Source organism: Apteryx mantelli, chromosome 4 (genome assembly GCF_036417845.1).
Source record: "Apteryx mantelli isolate bAptMan1 chromosome 4, bAptMan1.hap1, whole genome shotgun sequence".
Taxonomy (NCBI): Eukaryota; Metazoa; Chordata; class Aves; order Apterygiformes; family Apterygidae; genus Apteryx; species Apteryx mantelli.
The window spans coordinates 30831912-30850808 of NC_089981.1; the positions used below are offsets into that span (position 1 = coordinate 30831912).

Sequence of the window (18897 nt, forward strand, 5' to 3'; positions counted from 1 at the left end):
ATGGGAGACCAGTGTCCCCCTCCTGCGCTCAGCCACCGCCTTCTTCAAGGTCACTTAAGGTATGGTGTCTGCATGGCATGTGTGAAAATATCCACAAATGTTTTAGGTTAGCTAAAAGGAACAGCAAGAGCAGCGTGGCCTGCCAAGCTTTTTATCAAACCTTTAGGTCAGGAGATGCATGTTTTGCTTGCAAAGCATGTTACCTCTCTGCTGCAGCAGACCAAGTGAATTCTGTTTTTTTTTCTTTTTTCATAAAACCTCACTTTCACAGCAAGATGCGGTAACTGTTAAACGTCAAGCCAGTGTAACATAAGTGCTGTTAGTTACGTACCTTGAACTTTCTTTCCAGTAGTTTTCCGTTTACTTGCTGACCTAATCTTCTTCTTAAATCTGCTACATATATGACAGCCTTTAAACTTGCTCAAGTACAGAGCCTAAACGAAGAAAAACCCCCATGTTTTAGCTCCCTGTTTCACGCCCCGCCAGACGCGACAACACGCCCACCGCTTGCGCCGCGGCACCTCCGCGAGGGGCCGGGGCCGGGGCCGGGGCCGGGCGGCTCCCCGTGCGGGGGCTGCGGGGGCTGCGGGGGCGCCCATGCTCCCCCAAAGAGGCGCAGGTGCGTGGGGAAGCGCGTGCTGCAGGGGAAGGAAAGGGGGGAAACTCGGTTCTGAGGGGGAAAAGTTGGGGGGGGGGAGGCCGAAAAAAGTCATTGAGAGGCAGAGTTGTGTGGAAAAAAACTCCTTTTTGAGAGGGAGAGTTGTGTGGGAAAATCTCGTCTTTGAGAGGGAGGAATGCATGCAAAAAATCATCTTTGAGAGGAAATGTGTGGAAAAACTCCTTTTTGAGAGGGAGGAATGCGTGGAAAAAACCTTTTTTTGGGGGGGAGGAAGAGTTGTGTGGAAAAAAACTCCTTTTTGGGAGGAAGAGTTGTGTGGAAAAATCTCGTCTTTGACGGGGAGAAACACGTGGAAAAAATCATTTTTGAGAGGAAAGTGTGTGGAAAAACTTGTCATTGATGGGGAGAAATGCGTGGAAAAAACTCATTTTTGAGAGGAAAGTGTGTGGAAAAGCTTGTCTTTGTGAGGTACAAATTTGTGGCAAAACTCAGGGATAGCAAAACTCATTTTTTGAGAGGAAAAAATGCATGGAAAAACTCATTTTTGTGAGGTAGAAAGTTGTGGAAAAAGTCATCTTTAAGAGGGAGAGTCGTGGTAAAAACTCGTTTTTGAGAGGGAGATGTGTGGAAAAACTTGTCTTTAACAGGGAGAAACGTGTGGAAAAAACTCATTTTTTGAGAGGAAAGAACGTGTGGAAAAAAATTTCTACCTCATCTTTGTGAGGCAGAAATTTGTGGAAAAACTGTATTTTTGATAGGGAGATGTGTGGAAAAACTAGTTTTTTGATGGGGAGATGTGGAAAAACTCATTTTTGCAAGGTAGAAATTTGTGGAGAAAATAGTTTTTTGATGGGGAGACGCGTGTGGGGAAAAAAACTCGCCTTTGAGAGGGAGAGTTGCGTGGAAAAACATCTTTGCGAGGGGGAAACGCGCGGACCCGCCCGCCCGCGGGCGCCACGCGGGGGCGTGGCGGCAGGCCCCGCCTCCGGGGCAGGCCCCGCCCCCGCCCCGCCCGCGCGGCGCTGAGGGCGCTCGGAGCGCCGCGCGGAGCCGGGCGCAGCGGCGCGGGCGCGGGAGCGGGAGCGGGGCGGGGGGGGGGGCAGCAGGCGGAGCGGCGCCGCCGCCGCCAGCGGTGAGTGCGCGCCGCGGGGCCGGGCGGGCAGGTGCGGCCGCGGGCGCGGAGCAGGTGCGGCGGGGCCGCGGGCTCCGCTGGGGGGAGCAAATAACCGGTGGGTTTGAGCGCGCCGCGCCGCCGGGGCCGCTGCGAGTCGGGGCGCGCAGGCGGCGCTGAGCGGCCCGAGGCCGTCCGCCCCCGCGCAGCCCGCGCCGGGCAGCGGCTCCTGCGCTGGTGCCGCTCTGCGCGCGGGCTCGGCGGCGGCGGCGGCGGCGCGGGGTCGGGCGCTGGGCGCCGGGCGTTGGGCGCCGGGCGGTGCGGTGCGGTGCGGTGCGGTGCGGTGCGGTGCGCGCAGGCTTGCTTGCCCCCGGGCTCTGGGCTCGAACCGCTATCGGAAAGTTTTCAGTTGCCTGATGAGCGTGTCTGAAACGATCTGGAGGTCCCCGTCGAGTTTTTTTTTTTTTTTTTTTTTTTTTTTTTTTTTTTTAAACAGTTTACAATTGGCAACCGCGCTGGTGCTTTCAGCCAAGACGCGATCTGGGCAGGACGACCAAATTGATTTCTTGCATCTAAAGATGGTCCCCGCAGGTCAAAATCGAGGCGCACTGGCATGGCCAGGAAACTTAATATTCGCGTCTGGATCTTTATTTATTTATTTACTTATTTATTTATTTTTGCCGGAGAGGCTCCAAATCTCGCAGTGAGGCGGCGCGTTCGGTCCCGTGCTGCTGGGCAGGGCCCTGGGACACCCGCGGCCTTTCGGGCACCGCCGCTCACCTCGCTCTTGGTTTTGAGGAAGTTCTTAATCTCCCCATGACTCGGTTTCCTAATCTTTAAAATGGTGTAATAAAACTTGTCACGCTTGCCTCCCAGGAATATTAACATCTAATTGATGCTCGCCAAGTGCCTTGGTCAGGGAGAAAAGAGGGCACCTCACTTCCCTCATTTCGCCATTCTGCTAAAAATACTACCTGGGTGGAAAAACAGATTAGCCAAAAAACAAACTGGAAATCACGTATGTTATCATTTACGCAAGTACTCTAAACAAGTACATGTTCACCTGTAGTTAGTTCGAAGTATCTGGGTATTTCTCTAAATACACTGATTTTTATCCTTTCCATAGGACGAGTCGTACGGAGAATTTGCTTGTAAAACACTGTCCTGAAGCATCAGCAAGCTTTTGCTCCTAACTTTAGCAACATTGTACACTTTTTTTTCCCCTGTGTATAATGAAGACAGTAAATGTTTTAGGAATTGAAATTGCACTGAATCACTGAGCACTCAACACGTTCTAGTCTTACTCAGACCGAATCTTGCATTTGATCTCGATTTATGTCATGTTTCACTTCTTTATAAATGGGAAAAACATAGAAGAATTTTACAATTCTCTGCTTAAACATACAGGTTGCTTTTAAAATACAAGTGCTGCCTTTACCTTTGTAACCATTTTATTCACTAGCTAAAGCACTAATTGGGCACTTTGCTCCCCTGACTTTGAATCCAGCCCCACCTCGCCTTATCACGGCTCCCTGCCCCCTCTGCCTTTCAGGCAGATAACAGAAGTTGTAGTGGCACAGAGCTGGGGTTATGGGGTCACGAGCAACATGCTCCCAAAGTAAAGAGATTAATATGCCGTAAGTCAGCTGCTGTGAGTAGGTACACCTAGTTACAGCACAGGCATAGTGGTCACTTTTCATTTTTTAACTTGGGTTTAGAAATTCTCAGTCTTTTTTCCTACAGCTTGGCTGTCTCCATGCTGCAAGACATGTTTTATGACTGGACTGACTAGCTAGATACCTGTGCTTGTGATTCTTGCATTTTATTCAGCTCTGCTTTTCAGGCTTGTTGTTGGAAAACATATGCCATCTCCTATGTTAGAAAGACCTGTGAAGTTAATACCTGAGGAACAAAAGCTTTAAAATGCTGCTTGACATTGGTTAACCCTGTTCTCTCCATAGTGCTAGAAAAAGATATTGGAGATGCAGTTTACAATGTGGGGTAGAGACATGAAGCCCAGATGGAAAACCAGAAGGATGCGGCATTTGAATTCCTCTTGCCCTGCAGCCACTTGGCTTTGGCCTGTCCCATCTATAAAAATGGGTGAATGCTTAGCAAGTCATGGAAGTGTAATGTAGTATGTAAAGTGCAGAAGTATAGAAATGAGAAATCATCTCTGTTTAAAACTCCAAATTTCTTTTTTTTGTTCTTAGTGGTTCTCGGTGTTGCCCTGGGAGCACAGGGCAGTCTGACATGCCCAGCGTTGGAGCGGTGGTTGCGCTGCGGTTTGTGAGGAGCTCAGATTTGCCTGAGTTGTGTCTAGGATCTAGAAGTAAGTATTATCTGAAAAGATAAACGTTTTTTGTTCTTCTAAGATGTTCTGAAGTAGCATTTTCTTGGGCAGTGTCCGTGTCCCATTCCTTGCAGAGATGAGAGAGAGCTCATTTTTGGGATGGAAATGCTCTTTAAGAGACCCTAAAGCAGGAGAGGTGCTTGCTATCCTGTTTCGCTGTGAGCATGCTTCAAGCCTCCCACCTCTTCCAGCGCGTACCTTGTATCTGCTCCAGCTGCCTCACTGCTCTGGTATTTTATAATTAGCATCTTGAAAACTCAAGGGAAAACTTTCAAATGCTGTGTATTTCCCACTGGGAATCTCCCACGTGGCTGCAGCGTTTGTTGTGAGTCCTTGGTAACGTCTAACCTTCCTCAGGAGCTCCCAAGCTCGGCTCGGCTCCCCTGGCATCACGGCCAAGTCCTGTGTCCTGGTGGACGAGGCGCTGCCTCCCAGGGGCATGGGGGAGGGAGGGAGGGAGGGACTCTGGTTTGCTTATCTTTGGGACCACATTTGGAGGCATTTCTGCTGCACACAGAGTCCTTCAAAAGTGGTGTTAGCAGTTCGGGGTATTCCAGCATCCTACGTGGCACTGGTTCCAGCAAATACAGATATTCTATATTAAGGATATTAAGTGTCCACTGATTCAGTGACTATGCAGATACATAGTTAATATTGTATTATGACACATTCTGGAAATTGCTCGGTTTATTTTTGACATGGAGAAGATGACTAAGACTATAACTCTTTCATCTACACATAGTTGCATTTACAAGCAAGTGAAAACATCCCCAAACTGATCTTTAGTCATGTTTAGAGTCTGCCTTAGTTCCATGAAAGGAAAAAAAAATTGTCTTGTGCTTAAATGTGAGCTGCTATCTAGCCCTTTTCCTGTGCCAGACTTCCATTCAGTGAGGGGGTTTTTTGGTTTTGTTTTCCTCCAAATTTTTGTGAGCAGCACCCAACGCGGAGGGGAGAAAAGCCTGATTCCTTGTCAGGACAGGTAGATACTACCACAGCACTAATTAAAACAGACACTTAAAACTACTGTTAGTTCAAGTTCTGCTTGTTTTTATTTCTGTGTCCCAGTAACACTGATGTAAGTAGCAGAAAATCTGAACGTGAGTTCATTTCTTCTTGCTTTTTTTCCTCCTTAAGCCATGATGATAAGACCTTGTGAGCAGAAAATATTTCTGAAGACAAAACAACAGTTCAGAGATTAGCTGTCCTCTCTGTTACTGTACACTTTGCTGCATTTTGTTAATTGGTCTCAAAATGCTACATATTTGGGACCTGGCTCCTTCAGGCAGATGGCTTATTCAATTGTGTGTTGTGAATATGTGGATTAGATTTATTTATTTATTTATTTTTTATCACCATCATCTCATCTGTATTGATCTAGACAAATGACGCCAACAGTTTCTCTACATGCTACATTCAGCCAAGTGGATATTACCAATTCGGATTTTAAAATGACTGTGCTCAGCACTGTAAATGAGTAGTTACGGAGTTTTGGCTTCTTAAAAAGCAATTTCTTTGCATCCATTAGTCCATGATAAACCCTTGTCAGACTTTTTAAGCTTGCAGATTATCGCCTGTGTGGACTGTAGTAATGCACAAGAGGGTATTTCAATTTATCCTTGTGTGTGACCGCTATATCCAAGCGGCAAAACAGAATTTCCAGTGCCATGATAAACTTTTGTTGGGAATATGTGGGGATTTTTGTAATCAACTTTAAATTGTTTTATGGCAATTCAAACATCTATAAAATTTGCAACAGAAAAATGTTAAGATTTCTTTTATACGGTGTTATTTTTAAGGCTGAGTGCCTCAAAATGGTTTTTATTTTACATAACATATTTTGTTGGTGCTTTCTTACCTGAATAGCCAGTTGGAAGGCTTTTAAATCTTCCAAGATATTTGCTCCTAGTCTGTCATGTGTGAGTAAAATACCAGGGAGTCCAGCATAAAAAATATCAACCCTTGCAGAAAACAGCAGAGAGGAGGTGAAGCAAAAGCAGAATATGCTTTTTCCCCCTCCTCTTTGGGAAGACTTGGGTTTGTCAGATAGTGGCATTCTTATTTGCATGTAATTGGATGAGGGTGTATCGCGATAACTGTAATCCTTGTTATGGGCTGAGGTAAGACCCATCTGTTAGTGGTGTTCAGGATGTGCGATAGCCTTGGCCTTCAAACCTGCGCACACAGGGCAACACAGATGAATTTAGAGAAACGAAGACAGTTGCTAAAAGCAAGGGAGAAATTCATAATGCAACACAGTGTTTCTGCTGACACTCTTTCCAGCTGAAAAAAACCCTCTTTGGTTAAACACCACCCTTAGTGAACTTTATTCTACAAGATAGTGGGTGGTTTTTGGTTTCCTCTTACTCATCACAGCAGCTTCCTTTTGCACAGGATCATATCTTGTATGTGCTTTTTATCAGGCTGTTTATTATGGATTTTCTTTATGCTGTGTCACCTTGTGCTGAGCTGGGGAATAATGTTTAAGTAGCAATTTGAATGCACTAGGAGAAGACTCGGGGCTTGTGTTGCAGCGAGTACTGGGGCTTGACTTCATGGTATTAAGTGCATAGTCAAGGTGATTTTTATTTTTGTCCTCTTGTCCTCCTTGCTTCACCCTGGCAGAGGGTCTGGCACAGTGGGTCTCTTGAATCTCCGTTGCTTTTCCTCCCACTGAGAGATATTTCCCAGGCTTGAACAGCATCTTCATGTGTCTCTCCTTGCCTTGTTAAGGAGGCAGCTTTCTGAGTGCGAGATCTTCCTTCTCCAGGCCTAATTTCCATCCTAATTGCCCCGAAGGAATGGCTAATGAAACGTGATGCTCGGGTTTGGATAATTTATATGAATGAGTTCTCTTTCAGATCCAAACTGCTATCTTTCTACTCAATATTTGGTTTCCCCCTTTCACTGAGTGCTAAGAATTCCCATGATTGTCACCTGCATTTTATTTTTTTTGTCAGTTCAGAAAATTGAGAGTTTGTGCAGGTTATGGCACAGCTGTAGGGACAGCAGGATATTGACATCTGGAGCCATCTTTCAGATTTCAGAGTTTTTCTTCATAAGGAGAATGCAGAACATGGGTGTCTTCCGTGTCTTAGTAACAGCTGACGCTTCTTCCTACAGTATTTGTGTTCAGAGCATCAGTGTGGCTGAATGAACATCAGAAATGTGCATGAGTTTGGGGCTTGGAAACGAGCTCCATAAATATGAACTATCGGTGCATAATTCGAAGCTGAATTGAGTGGATGTAACCAAATACTTCTTGCTGTAATTGCCCTTTGAAACAGTGCCTCGGTACTGAGTCAACATTAGAAGGTATTCTAGCAAATGCATTAAAAAGAATGAGCTTTGCGTGCTGAACTAAATATGTCCCAATAGTAAACCTGTTACGACAAAAGAAACCCTCTTTCTATTGTTCTGATGGGTTGTGTGTGTGAGGGGGAGAAGGATTAAGGGTGGTTGCTTTTATTTCCTGGAAATGAACAACACACATTTCTCAGTGCATAAAACGGATATTACCCAGTTTGTGACCTGCTTCCTAGTAAAAGTGTCTTGAAGTGAGGATTGGTTTAAATCTGTTGCCTGCATTCCTGACATACAGTATTATGTGATGCTATCTTGTCACAGCGGCATGCAGTGTGCCACGAAGTATAAATAACCGTGCATGTCAAAGGTAATTTGAGACAACGTGCCAAATATTTCATGAGGCGCTGTCTCTTGTCCGGGGTACCTGGTATCTATTTGGGAGCAGGTGTTTGAGCTGAAACTGCAGCGGAGGGGTAATGAGTAAGGTAATACAGCACGGGATGTGCTGCAGGGCTGCACAACCAACACTACGGGTCAGGCACATCTTATTTGTAACTCTGATGCTTTGATAAGTGGACAGGAAAATATGTTAATGTGCACCAGGGCAACCAGCTTTGTGCACATTGATTTAAAAGAAAAAAAAAAAAATCTCAATTGTCAAGATAACTATGGAGTAGCCATGGGCAGGAGGCTCTTTATCCCTCGGGGAGCACCGCTTCCCCTGGGTGGCGCGGCGGGATGCTGACCTGGGGCAGGGCAGCATCCTTTGCCGTTCACCGCAGACATAGCAGTCGTCCCTTCCCCTCTGGGGTGAAACCCCACAGCGGGGGGGTTTCCTCTCTGGATTTAAGTGGGAAAGGGGGAGCCACGAGTTCTTTATCTTAACTTGTTCCTGCAAAAATGCTAAGAGCAGGGTTATTTTCTTTCTCTCCGTTTTTTTTTTTTTTTTTTAAACCAAGAAAGGAGTCATGTTTTCTTCCTGAATAGATCCATTTAAAGGGCTCTAGCAATATTTCTGATGTTTTTTTCATGATAAATGCAGAAGCTTGGTAACATCTTAAGGCCTTCTTTATGTATGTATTTAAATACATGCCACTGAATGTGTGAATAGCCGCTTCTTTAGCTACTATTTAACTTAATGAGTGGACTGATGCTATTAGTAATGTGCTTGTAGAAGCCTCTTCGAGCTGAGTTATGGAGTCGGAATATTTGTCTCCCACTTACAGTGCATTTATCAAGCATTAATACAGAACAAAAGGAATTATACAGCTATTTAAGGGCAAGGTGCAACACTAATACGTTGTTCACAACACTATCCTCTTACAAAGGTAGGTCCAAGGTACAACCTGACCTTCAAAAAATACACAAATGACTTGACACTGTGCTTGATAGTTTTTTGACTCAGCTTTTTCTAAAGGAGCATTTATATACACCCTTCAGATGGTCAAATAAAGCAGGTAGTTCTACAAAGCAATGTCAATATGAAACTCTTGCCCTTTGAGGTGAGATTTTGTGTCTTTTTTTTTTTTGACAAGTAAAACATTCAAAAGGCCATAACTGGCATAGAACTTAATAGGATACATCTTTCCTGAAGTGATTTGGGCTCCTTTGAAAGCTCAGACTGATATAACTACAAATATCTGCTTCTGGAAAACAGCTGTGTATTTAAGTGTCGCTTTTAGTTCGCTGTTTTCCAAGGTAAATAAAGGAATGGCATATAATGTGAAGCAGGCCTGTATTTGCATCCAAGTTTGCATTTAGAAGTAAATATTGGTGCAATGTATCACAGATTTTTCACTTGAGTAATTTAGTACTCAGAGAGCCTGCGAGCTACTACTATTCAAATCTTTCTGCGGCTCTCCTGAAGTAGCATACAGACAAGCGAAGAATTGTAAATCCTTCCTTCTCTGTCTGCCTGATCAGCTGCCCTGTAGCCAATACACTGACGCCCATGCAAAGCTTATTGACAGTGTGTGTGAGAAAGAACTAGTGGTGCTTTTGCAAAGCAGAAGGCAAGTGAACTTTCTTTGTTGCTTTATCTGACTTGCTTTCTAGATACCAAGGGACTTTGTCAGGTTATGATCACCGCCTCCGAAGAGTTCGTGGAAGTCTTAGTTGCATTTATTTTTAATGACTCTGTTTCTCTAATGAGAAAATTACACCTCTTGTCATACTAAGAAGCAGCTCATGTTTTCAATCCAAATTTCTTTCTTGCCACATGGGTTTGGCCCATTGTCTAATACTTTGTTATGATATTATGCCAGAAGTAGGGCTGAAATTAACTTCTTTTTTTTTCTAATTTTGGAGGAAGTGGTTAAGCCAAATGATGTTTTCTTTCTGTGCATGATGATTCCATTTTGATTTTAATGATTCTTCTGTTTTCTTGGAGGAAGATCTCCAAGGGAGAGAGCTTTTCTGGTCTCCACCAGGTTTAGGGAATTTAAAATGAAAACTAATTGATGGTTCTGGGCCTGGTCATTAGAGACTGATATTGACAACAGAAATATTAAACTTTCTTGCCCTGTTCATTAGAATTAAGCAAAAAAGACAACATTTGTATTAAATATTTAATAGTTTTGCAGGGTTATATTCACATGAATAATTCCTGTCGCGTATATTTGCAGTCACCTTTTTATTTTTCAGATAGGATCCTGATTTCCACTGTTCCTGCCCTGATACATTTTTACTTTAAATAGAACATTCACAGTCATTGTCCAGTGCAAATGCTTGTTTCACATTTTGTGACTTTTTCCCCTGTTAATGCTTTCTGGACTTCATTTGCAGTGTGCCAGCTCTTCCCATACTTGCAGGTGCCCCTCTTACCCGTAGGAGCTGGGGGGCCGGAAGAAAAGGCGTTTATTTGCCGCGTGGTGGCTGAGCAGCGCCGCAGCGGAGGGCGTGCTGGGTCAGGCGCGGCGCTGCGCTGCGCGGCACCGTGGCGAGTTTCGCTTGGCACACCCCGGCGGAGGCAGAGCCATCTTCCCCGTGCTGCAATTTTAGATGACTGGGTTTGTTTTACAGCAGTGGCACAGTGTAATGATAACCTTGCCTAGGCTAAGGAGAGGTGGAAACAGCTGGACTTTTTGCTTGTATAGCATGTTTAAGATTTCACTCGAGATATTTTGACCTGGCGTTGCTGGCCAGTATTGCTTATAATTTCATAACTGTGGTGGATTTCTGCAAGCAAGTGACTAAGTGGCTGTGAGACTTGGGCCAAATCACATTAAGTTGCTCATTCAGGGTTCTGCCTTTACCTTTTCCTTCCCTGCTTTTCCTCTCCTCTAAGCCTATATTCTGGATTATATTCCTGTCACTTTTGCTTAAAATTTAAAATTCCAGCAGCGACATTCTCAGCTTTGTGCCGTAAGACACACTGGCAGGCACTTGTAGGGACCAGAGAAAAACAGGATTTAAGCAAGAACATAGTGAAATCGGTTTGGAAGTTTGTGTGTTAGTTGTGTTCGTACTCGTTACTAACAATCTGGGTTTTCTGGTTAGGGAGATGTAAGCATGTCGGGTTTGTTACACCTCTTAGCACGCTAAGTGTCTGTGCCTGTAAGGTTCCTGGGGCCAATCATTAGCCATCTGTGCGATGGCTGGGCTCTCCCCCTTTTTTAAAGGCAGTATGCGCGGGGGATGCAGGGGGCTGTTTCGTTGGGCTGCTTCCCCAGGGGCGCTCGCTGGCCGCGTCCGGCAGCAGGTGACGGGCAGAGGTGCAGGAGCCTCGGCTCGGCGTGCCGGGGCGGGGAGGCCTTCGGGTCGTGCAGCGGAGACGTGCTGTCATATGAAATGCTGCAGACGAGTTTCCTCAAAGATCCCAAATTCCCGGCAGCGGGAGCCCTGGGAGATGCACCTGTAAGCCCAGTTGCTGTGCCGTGTCCTGGGATGTGCACGCGTGTGGTTTTGTGTGCGGGCACTTCCTAGCTCCATTTCTTAAGGATTTATGATTTAGAAATGCATTGTGGAAATCTCTCAACTGGTACACGCACTTTCTTTATTCTGCAGCACTTTTCAAATTTTATTTCTGTTTCCTTGGGCTGTTGGTTCGAGAGTTTTCTTTAAGCAGAATTTGGCTGTAGTGTGACTTGCATGCAAAAGGGAGCATCACTGTGTGAATATTTTGCTTTCAGAGCTGATATAAATGTGTTCCCTGCTTCCTCCTCTCTGAAGTATTTCATTTGAGGTTTAATTTGTATGTTGAGACTCACTTTTTTTGGGTGGGATGAGCCCATATCAAGTGAATAGTTTTGGGCAGACGACACACCGGCTCCAAGTGGATACGTGCAGCGTATGCCTCCTCTTCTGCTCGATAACTGCCCAGCTCCTGAAGGTGAGCGGTGGCCACATGCCTGTGGGTGCAGTATGTGCTGAAGAACCTGTTTTTAACTTCAGTTTGGAATCAAAAGGGGAAGTACTGTGATTTACATGCATCATAGTTTAGCTTTTTGCTTCAGGAGGTATCATTGCTTTCTTTGCTTTATGCTGTTTATCACTTGTTCATTCTCTTTGGTAATCCGAGTAGCAGTGCAAACAGTGTTTGAAAAAAAACGTTTCATGTATCTTAAAAAAAAGCCCTAAGTCCTAGCTGGAAAGAGTAGAAAGAAGTGTCCAAGAGTAGGTCTGAAGCTCTTTTTCCCCCCACCCCCAAGCTTTACAAGGCCAAAAGGTAGTGAATGATCTTCTTTAAACGCTTCCAGTAGGGTTGTTTCTGCCAACTTGGGTTTTCTTTGTAGCAGAGGAGTGAGTGGTGCTGCGTGGGGGTCTTTCAGCCCCGCCGTCCATCGTTGCGTTGCGGGGGGAGGCCGCGGCACAGTCTGTGACACATGTGAAGGCTAGTTTTGTGCTGTTTTCGTGGATTTATGAACACCCAGAACCCCCTGCAGTGAGCCCCAAGGATGTCCCACCTTGGAAAGACGGTGCAACAAAACCTCTGCCCCCTGCGCGTTTAGCTCTTGGGCACCGGCTGCGTTAGTATTTAATCACAAGAGTAATGCGCCCTGTTAAGGCGTTAGCTAGCCCTTTTTTCCTGCATAACTAAAGCTTGGTAACTTGCATGCAGATAGAGACCTGGTTGCACATTTCAGTGAAATACAAGCAGTGCTGCTTATCTGCCCTCAGGAGAGGCAGAAATCCATGCTGCTGTAAAACCAGAGAGTAGTGCAAGCTCATGCAAGGTCTCTGGCTCAGTGGTTAAACAACTTCTTGTTAAAAATCATATTTGTAAAATGAAAAACTTTCACAGTGTTTCCTTTATGAATAGGTTACATCCAAAAAAATGCTTATCTCCATCTTTTTTTCCCCCATTTTTCTTTTCTCAGTCAGTTCTTGGTTTCTTCTTCTTGGTCTGTACAAGATGTAGGGGGTATTAGAATTGTTTGAGCTGTATGTGAAGGAACTGTAGTAATGAAGTACGTCTTAATGTCTTCAGTTGGCTTGTTTTATGCAAGTGCATTTTGGCAAAAGGAATTTAGGTTTTCTTCTGATGAGAAGTTGGATAAAAACTTCCAGAATTTCCCATTCCCAATATTTGAAAAACCTGTGGCTGTTCCCACTCCCCAGTTCCCCTTTTTGGAAACACGAATGCAGCACTTGGTACGTGTCAGGCTGCGAGGGCTCCCGGCTGCCGGGCTGATTCCGCGGGGCCCTGGAGTGGGGGTGGCAGCTCCGTGGGCTCAGACCCCCCTCAGGGCGGCTTCGGGGGGCTGGGAGCTCCGGGACTCAGCTCCTGCACCAGCCGTCGGGTATCTGGCGGGCTGGCAGCGTCTGGGCTGTGTTAAAGCAAAAATGCATTGACCCAAGTTGTTTTCATAAATCTCTTTCCTTTTTAAAATGTTGTTTTCTCCAACAAAGCTGGCCCTAATCAGGACCTTGCCGTACCAGGCGCTCCGCAAATCTAGAACCAGTTAATCCCCTCTCTCTGAAAATTTCGACTTTGCTGAGAGTCAGGGCGCCCCAGCAGCCTTAGCTCTGTCTCTGGGTAGCTGTAGGAAGGGGGAGAAATCTAATGTCTTTAATCTGCTCTGGAGCTACAAGCATTATGCTCAAAGAAGCAATGAATAATTGTTGCATTCATCATTTCAGGATCCCAGACAACTGTAGCCTTTACATGTAACTTTGTGTTAATACATGGGAATGAAATGATTTTAATGGCCATTAATACATGGGAATGAAACATTTATCTTAAAACTTTCTGAATTTTGGATGTCTAACATACTTGTTATGATTTTGCACTTACCCATGCTCAACTCTTGAAACCACTGTTAATCTTGACTTTCAGATATGTGTGTTGACATTGGCCAAAGCCTCCTGCAGGTTGCATTCTTCCGTTCAAAAATTTGGGGTCTTTTATACGGTAAAGCAAATGTTGGCACTGAATGACAGTGAGAAAAATATCTTTTGAGAATTAGCTTTAGGAATACGTGCATTCCTAGCATGCATACCTACTTGCATGCAGTGAAGTACAGGTAAGTGGAAAAATAAATTTTCCAGATGAAGGAATGACTAACAAAGAGTCTGATAACATCTTTTATGTATGTAAGCACAGCTTAATGCATTTGTTAGGTGACTGGAAGCAAGTGGCCGATGTTGCATAGAGGCTTTAACGTAAGAAGATGCATCCGCCTCTTTTGAGCTTCAATATTGTTGACAGTACAGAGGTGGTGGATATAAACCTTAGTCTTTTGGAACCAGGCTTCACTATGTGTGTGATGAACAATTACTATTACTAAGCGCTTTTTCGGTTTACACACTTCTTAGTATACTTTTCTATGCTTGAGACGATGAATCATAATGTAATTCTATCTGACCAGATCCTCGCTCGCTTTGTGAAAACAATGACACCGGATTGCCGTCTTTTCTGTTATTGCTTAATTCTAGTCTGCTTCCAGAGGTTTGTTTGAAGGGGCTGCTTCCTAATGTTTTATTCCCACTGTTAAATTTTTTTCTGATGAATTTTCCCCAAATAATCTTTTGAGATAAATTCTTTGTCTGCTGAGAGGATTTTTCTGCAGCAGAAATGGATGATGTTTTTGTAACTCTATTGGAATCTTTGTTTGGGTTTTTTGTTTGTACTTTGTTTTTCTTTAGCCTTTGGGAAGGCAAGGCTGAAAGAGGGTAGAAGTCATCCTGCACATTTTCTTCCAAAAATACTGCTTCTGCTTTCAGAAGTGATGTCTTTTCTAATCTCTTTGGGTAACTATGGGTCCAGCTTACAAGGGCAAAAAGACAAAAACAGCTATAAAGCAAACTCATTACCTTTTATTCTGTTTTTGCACATAAATGTTTCCTAGCACAGAGTTTGGTGTTTTAACTTCAGTCTTCTGGTTTTCCACCACCCTCTGGCGGACATTTCCTGGGTGCTTCTTCACGATTTTCCAGTGTCATTCAGCGGCTGGTGTTTGGTGAATTGACAGTAGTTTAACCCAAGAACCTGTTGTTAGCAACTCAAAGCTCCTTTTTTTTTTTTTTTTGTTCTTGTTTTGTTTTCATTTTCTTTCTTTAACTTATTTGTGCTTCCTATGGATTTTAGAGTGACTGATAACATTAATATTGTGACTAGCCATAGGAAATACTAATTGAGTGCTAGCTTGTGTTTAAAAAATATATATAACAATTGAATATAACGATTAATTTCTAAAAGCATGCGTGTATATATGTATGAAAATAGCTCTCATAACACTTTCTTTCTTTGATAACTGGCAGTGCAGTATAGTCTGTTTTCAGTGGGTGAATGCTGGTTACCGGTGCGGAGGTTGGATGTGCAGGTGCTCGGGGCAGCCCTGGCGACTGCTCTGCCCTGGCCGGGAGAGCGTGGGGCCTGGCCACCTCCGGGGCAATTGGCACAGCCCCGCTGGCGGGAGGGACACGGCCTGCAGAGAGGCCGTATAACCGGGCATCCACGCTTGAAAATACAATCTTTACATACTTATTAGAGGTTTTGGCGTATATCCTGTGAAAACTAATGTCAGCGCGGTTCCTTTTTCCCCTCCAAGATGTATACAGGGCAATTGGCTTCGGCGCAGCCATCGCTTTGCTTTTTTGTTTAAAAAAAAAAAAAAAAAAAAAAAAAAAAGCGAACATTAATTTCCTTTCTCAAATACTACCCTGCGGGAAGAAGTCTCGTGTGGGTGCCCCTGGTTGTCGGGGCTCCTGGCGGCTCCCGCTGCCGCCCTGGGGCATGTCTCGCTGCCGGTGGCGGCTCTCCTCCCAGGGCACCCTCCGGCCCCACCAGCCCCGGGTTTTCGCCCCCGGTAAGTGCCCAGCCCGTCCCGCTGCCCGTCCTTTTGGGTTGCCCTGGTGCTCGAAGGGGGACTAACAAAGCGGCATTTCCGCGGTCGCCGACTAACCCGGTCTGCGTATTCCCGCCTTGTGCGTGCGCTCTTCCTCCGCAGCGTGTTCCCCTCCGTCCCCGCGTCCCCCCGCGTGCAAGGAGAGCCCTGCTGGAGGGGCGCCGCCGCTACGTGCGGCGCTCTGGCGTCGCCTGCCCCTTGTCGTGACATCCTGCTGAAAGTGGGAAATCTGGTGCTGCTGGCAAAACAAACCACCCCCCCTGCTATTCCTTATATCGTAACTATTTTGCTCTGTGAGCTGGAAATTGTAAGTGTCATCACAGGCAAAGGTGGGCAGGATTTTCACAGAGCTTGAAGTTTGTCCATTTAATCCTTTTCACTGACAGTATTTTCATAACATCATTTAACTTGAATAACAGGCGCCTTTTCTTAAGAGGTACACTTACTTGCTGGCCGATGTTAAATTCCTTCCGTTTTTTCCTTTTTCCCTTTGCTGTCGTAGTCCCAACCCAGAACACCAGCATAAACTTTCTACTGTTGTTTATATTGTGTTTCAGTTCTTCTAGAGCAGAACTGAAAAATGTTCTTTCTCGTAACTAGTCTAAACAAGAGTCAGGTTTTAATATGCTATTTATGCATGACATTAACCCTTAATGAATGTGGCTTAATCATCTAAAGTTATTTTTGAAGATGTAGACTATATGAAAATTTAGGACTTTATTATAGAGCTTTTAGCACCTCTGTTAGAAAAACTAATTTTTAAATACCCTCACTGCAGACTTTTCTTTTCTGAAGCTGCATACTTTTTTTGCATTTAATTGACTACCTAGAAAACTCATGAAGCAGGGTGTGGCTCCCAGCAGTTCATTAATTTGGTCAATTAAATTCTAAATTCTGTGAAAACTATATTCATCTTAAAGTTAATTATGTTGTCTGTGATTCTTAAGCCTCTGAGTCCTCGCTGTGCCTCACAGGGAAGGCTTGCATGCATGGAAATGAGAGGGTATATCGCAGTTGGTAAAAAGAAAAGAGAACCGATACTAAGCACTAAGATTTACTGCCTGATGCCTGAATCCATGAACAGCTCCTGGAAAAAATGGTCTGCCCTGGTAGGTGTTTTTGCTTTATGAACTATTGTCTGTCCTTCCTACTTACGAGCTTGGTTTTGGAAAGCATAATTTTGGGGCAAAGAAACTAAGTAGACAGACGCGCCCCAGGCTTAACGCCCGCAGCCTGAACGCAGGAAATCGAGCGGCTCCTCTGGAGCTGCCCCAAGAGAGGCCCCAGCCCTTGTCCCGCCTGCTACCCGCCGAGGGGCGCGTGGCCGGCGGAGCGGCTCGCAGCAAAACCCGCCTCCTCGCCCCTCGAGGACACCGACCTTCTTCAAACTTAGACCTTACTGTTCGGTTCGGATCTTAGTATTTGTACGCGGGCAGCATGCCTGAAATAACGCTCAGGTGGTCTGTCCCTGTGTGTTGAGTTCTTAGGCGCCTAAACTGTGGTTCCCAACGTCTCCTTTCTAATTAAAAGGAATTTTTTAAAAATAGATGTTGAAGGAAAGAACTTGGATGTTTTGCAGATGTTTACCATGAAACCATAATTTATACCAGGAAAAGAGAATTGATTGTAAAATGTGCTGAGTGGCATTTAGCTTCATTTTAGTATATTGGCTATTTTAAATCTTTTTTAAAAGTAGTGAAAACTCACTGTGTGTGGTTTTGCCATGTATTTTGAGTAAAACATTAAGTAAAAACAGAGAACAAAGGTAGTAACAGCACTTGCCTATATTTATGTGAGAATCTATGTATAAAACTAATACATCATCAGAGGTGAGTATTTTTATTGCGCCGACACCTAACAACTGGGCTAGAGAATTTTTTTTTTTCCTCAAAACCATTAGACTTAATATTGCAATTCCAAGTGGTATAAGTAGTATGATGTAGTTATTTAAAAAAAAAAAATTTTTTTTGTTTTCTATAGTTCAGAACTTGCTCCTCAGCAGTACAGCAGTAGTTGTAGTATATACGGCGTACGGATGCATGGAAAGCGGTAGTTCACCGTTCGTTTGAAATGCTTGTGCGTCGCAGAGTGAGCCCGGGGGTGTCGCGGGGCCGGGGAGGGCTGCGGCGGCGCCCGGGCGGGCGGCAGGAGCGGCGCCGCGCAGCCCCGCGTCCACGTGTCGTCCTTGATGGCGCAACACGTGGAACGCGGCTTAGTCTGCGTTGTGGGTACATTCCTGCGGATGGATAACTTTATTTCATGCGCCCTGTGAAGGTACCCGCATCCTCGCTGGAAGGCGTTAGCGTCCTTCCAGCTGCACTGCGTTACGGGACGGTTCCAGATGTAGCAGGTTAAATGAGCACAGCAGCACTTGTTGGGAGGCGTATGTTTGCAATGTTTCATATAACTTTGGCAAAGCAAGCTGATAGCAGCGTGTACGGTAACCTTGCAAGTTCGGAGGCAGCGAGTGTCTCGGTAGGAGCTGTTTTGAATTCCATGCTTGGCCTCAGAAGCTATTTTGCAGGAGTTCTGTGGCAGTCAGCTTTCTATAAAAATACATAAAACTCATCTGGCTGCTTATAAGGAGACTGTTTGTGAGGCTTTGTTCAGAAGCAATTTTTGTTCATTGATGTTTCTCTCAGGACTGTGCATCTTAAGAAATGCATTTTCTGTTTCTCACCAATAGAAAACAAGCATTTTAAGCAGATCTACTTTTGTGTTTGAGCTAGTTTTATAAGCAAAGCAAGGGAGAGCTCTAGTTGTTACCAGAATCTCATTATTTTTTTTTTTCCTATTATGTCAGTTCTAGGAAAACAGGCAAAGAAAACAAACCACCAAAAAGCTATGTTTTCTCCGGATAGAAATATTTATATTTAAAATGGTCAACATGAAAACAAAGTGCCTGATGTGAGTAGAAACGAAGTTGAAAAGCCTAGAAAGTCCTGTAATGCAGCCAGTTTCACTTGCATTGGTATTGAGCTTTTAGACATCTGACAGGGAAGAGACAGCAGAAATACTGTAGTTTTTAGTGATGAGGGAAGTCCAAAGTAAATGATCACTACAGATGCTGCAGAATCCATTCTTTTGTTTCTGTTGTTCTTAACCTTAAGCAAACAATAAATGTATTGTATCCTGCTTGCCTGACTAAAGTCATAATAAAAGAATTTACTCTCAGTAAACATGGCAGAACTAGGGCTTTACTGAAAATGGCATCAGGATT

The 18897-nt window shown here is 44.7% G+C and overlaps 1 protein-coding gene across 1 annotated transcript in view; it reads left to right on the forward strand.

Annotated features, from left to right (window-relative positions):
• Positions 1–1726: 1726 nt before the first annotated feature.
• The window catches only part of MICAL2 (microtubule associated monooxygenase, calponin and LIM domain containing 2), a 120646-nt gene continuing 103475 nt past the window's right edge, over positions 1727–18897 (forward strand). Inside the window, exons 1-2 of the mRNA XM_067295346.1 lie at positions 1727–1751; positions 3944–4062. The gene's annotated coding sequence lies outside the window, so the exon portion shown is untranslated. The remainder of the gene's footprint in view (positions 1752–3943; positions 4063–18897) is intronic.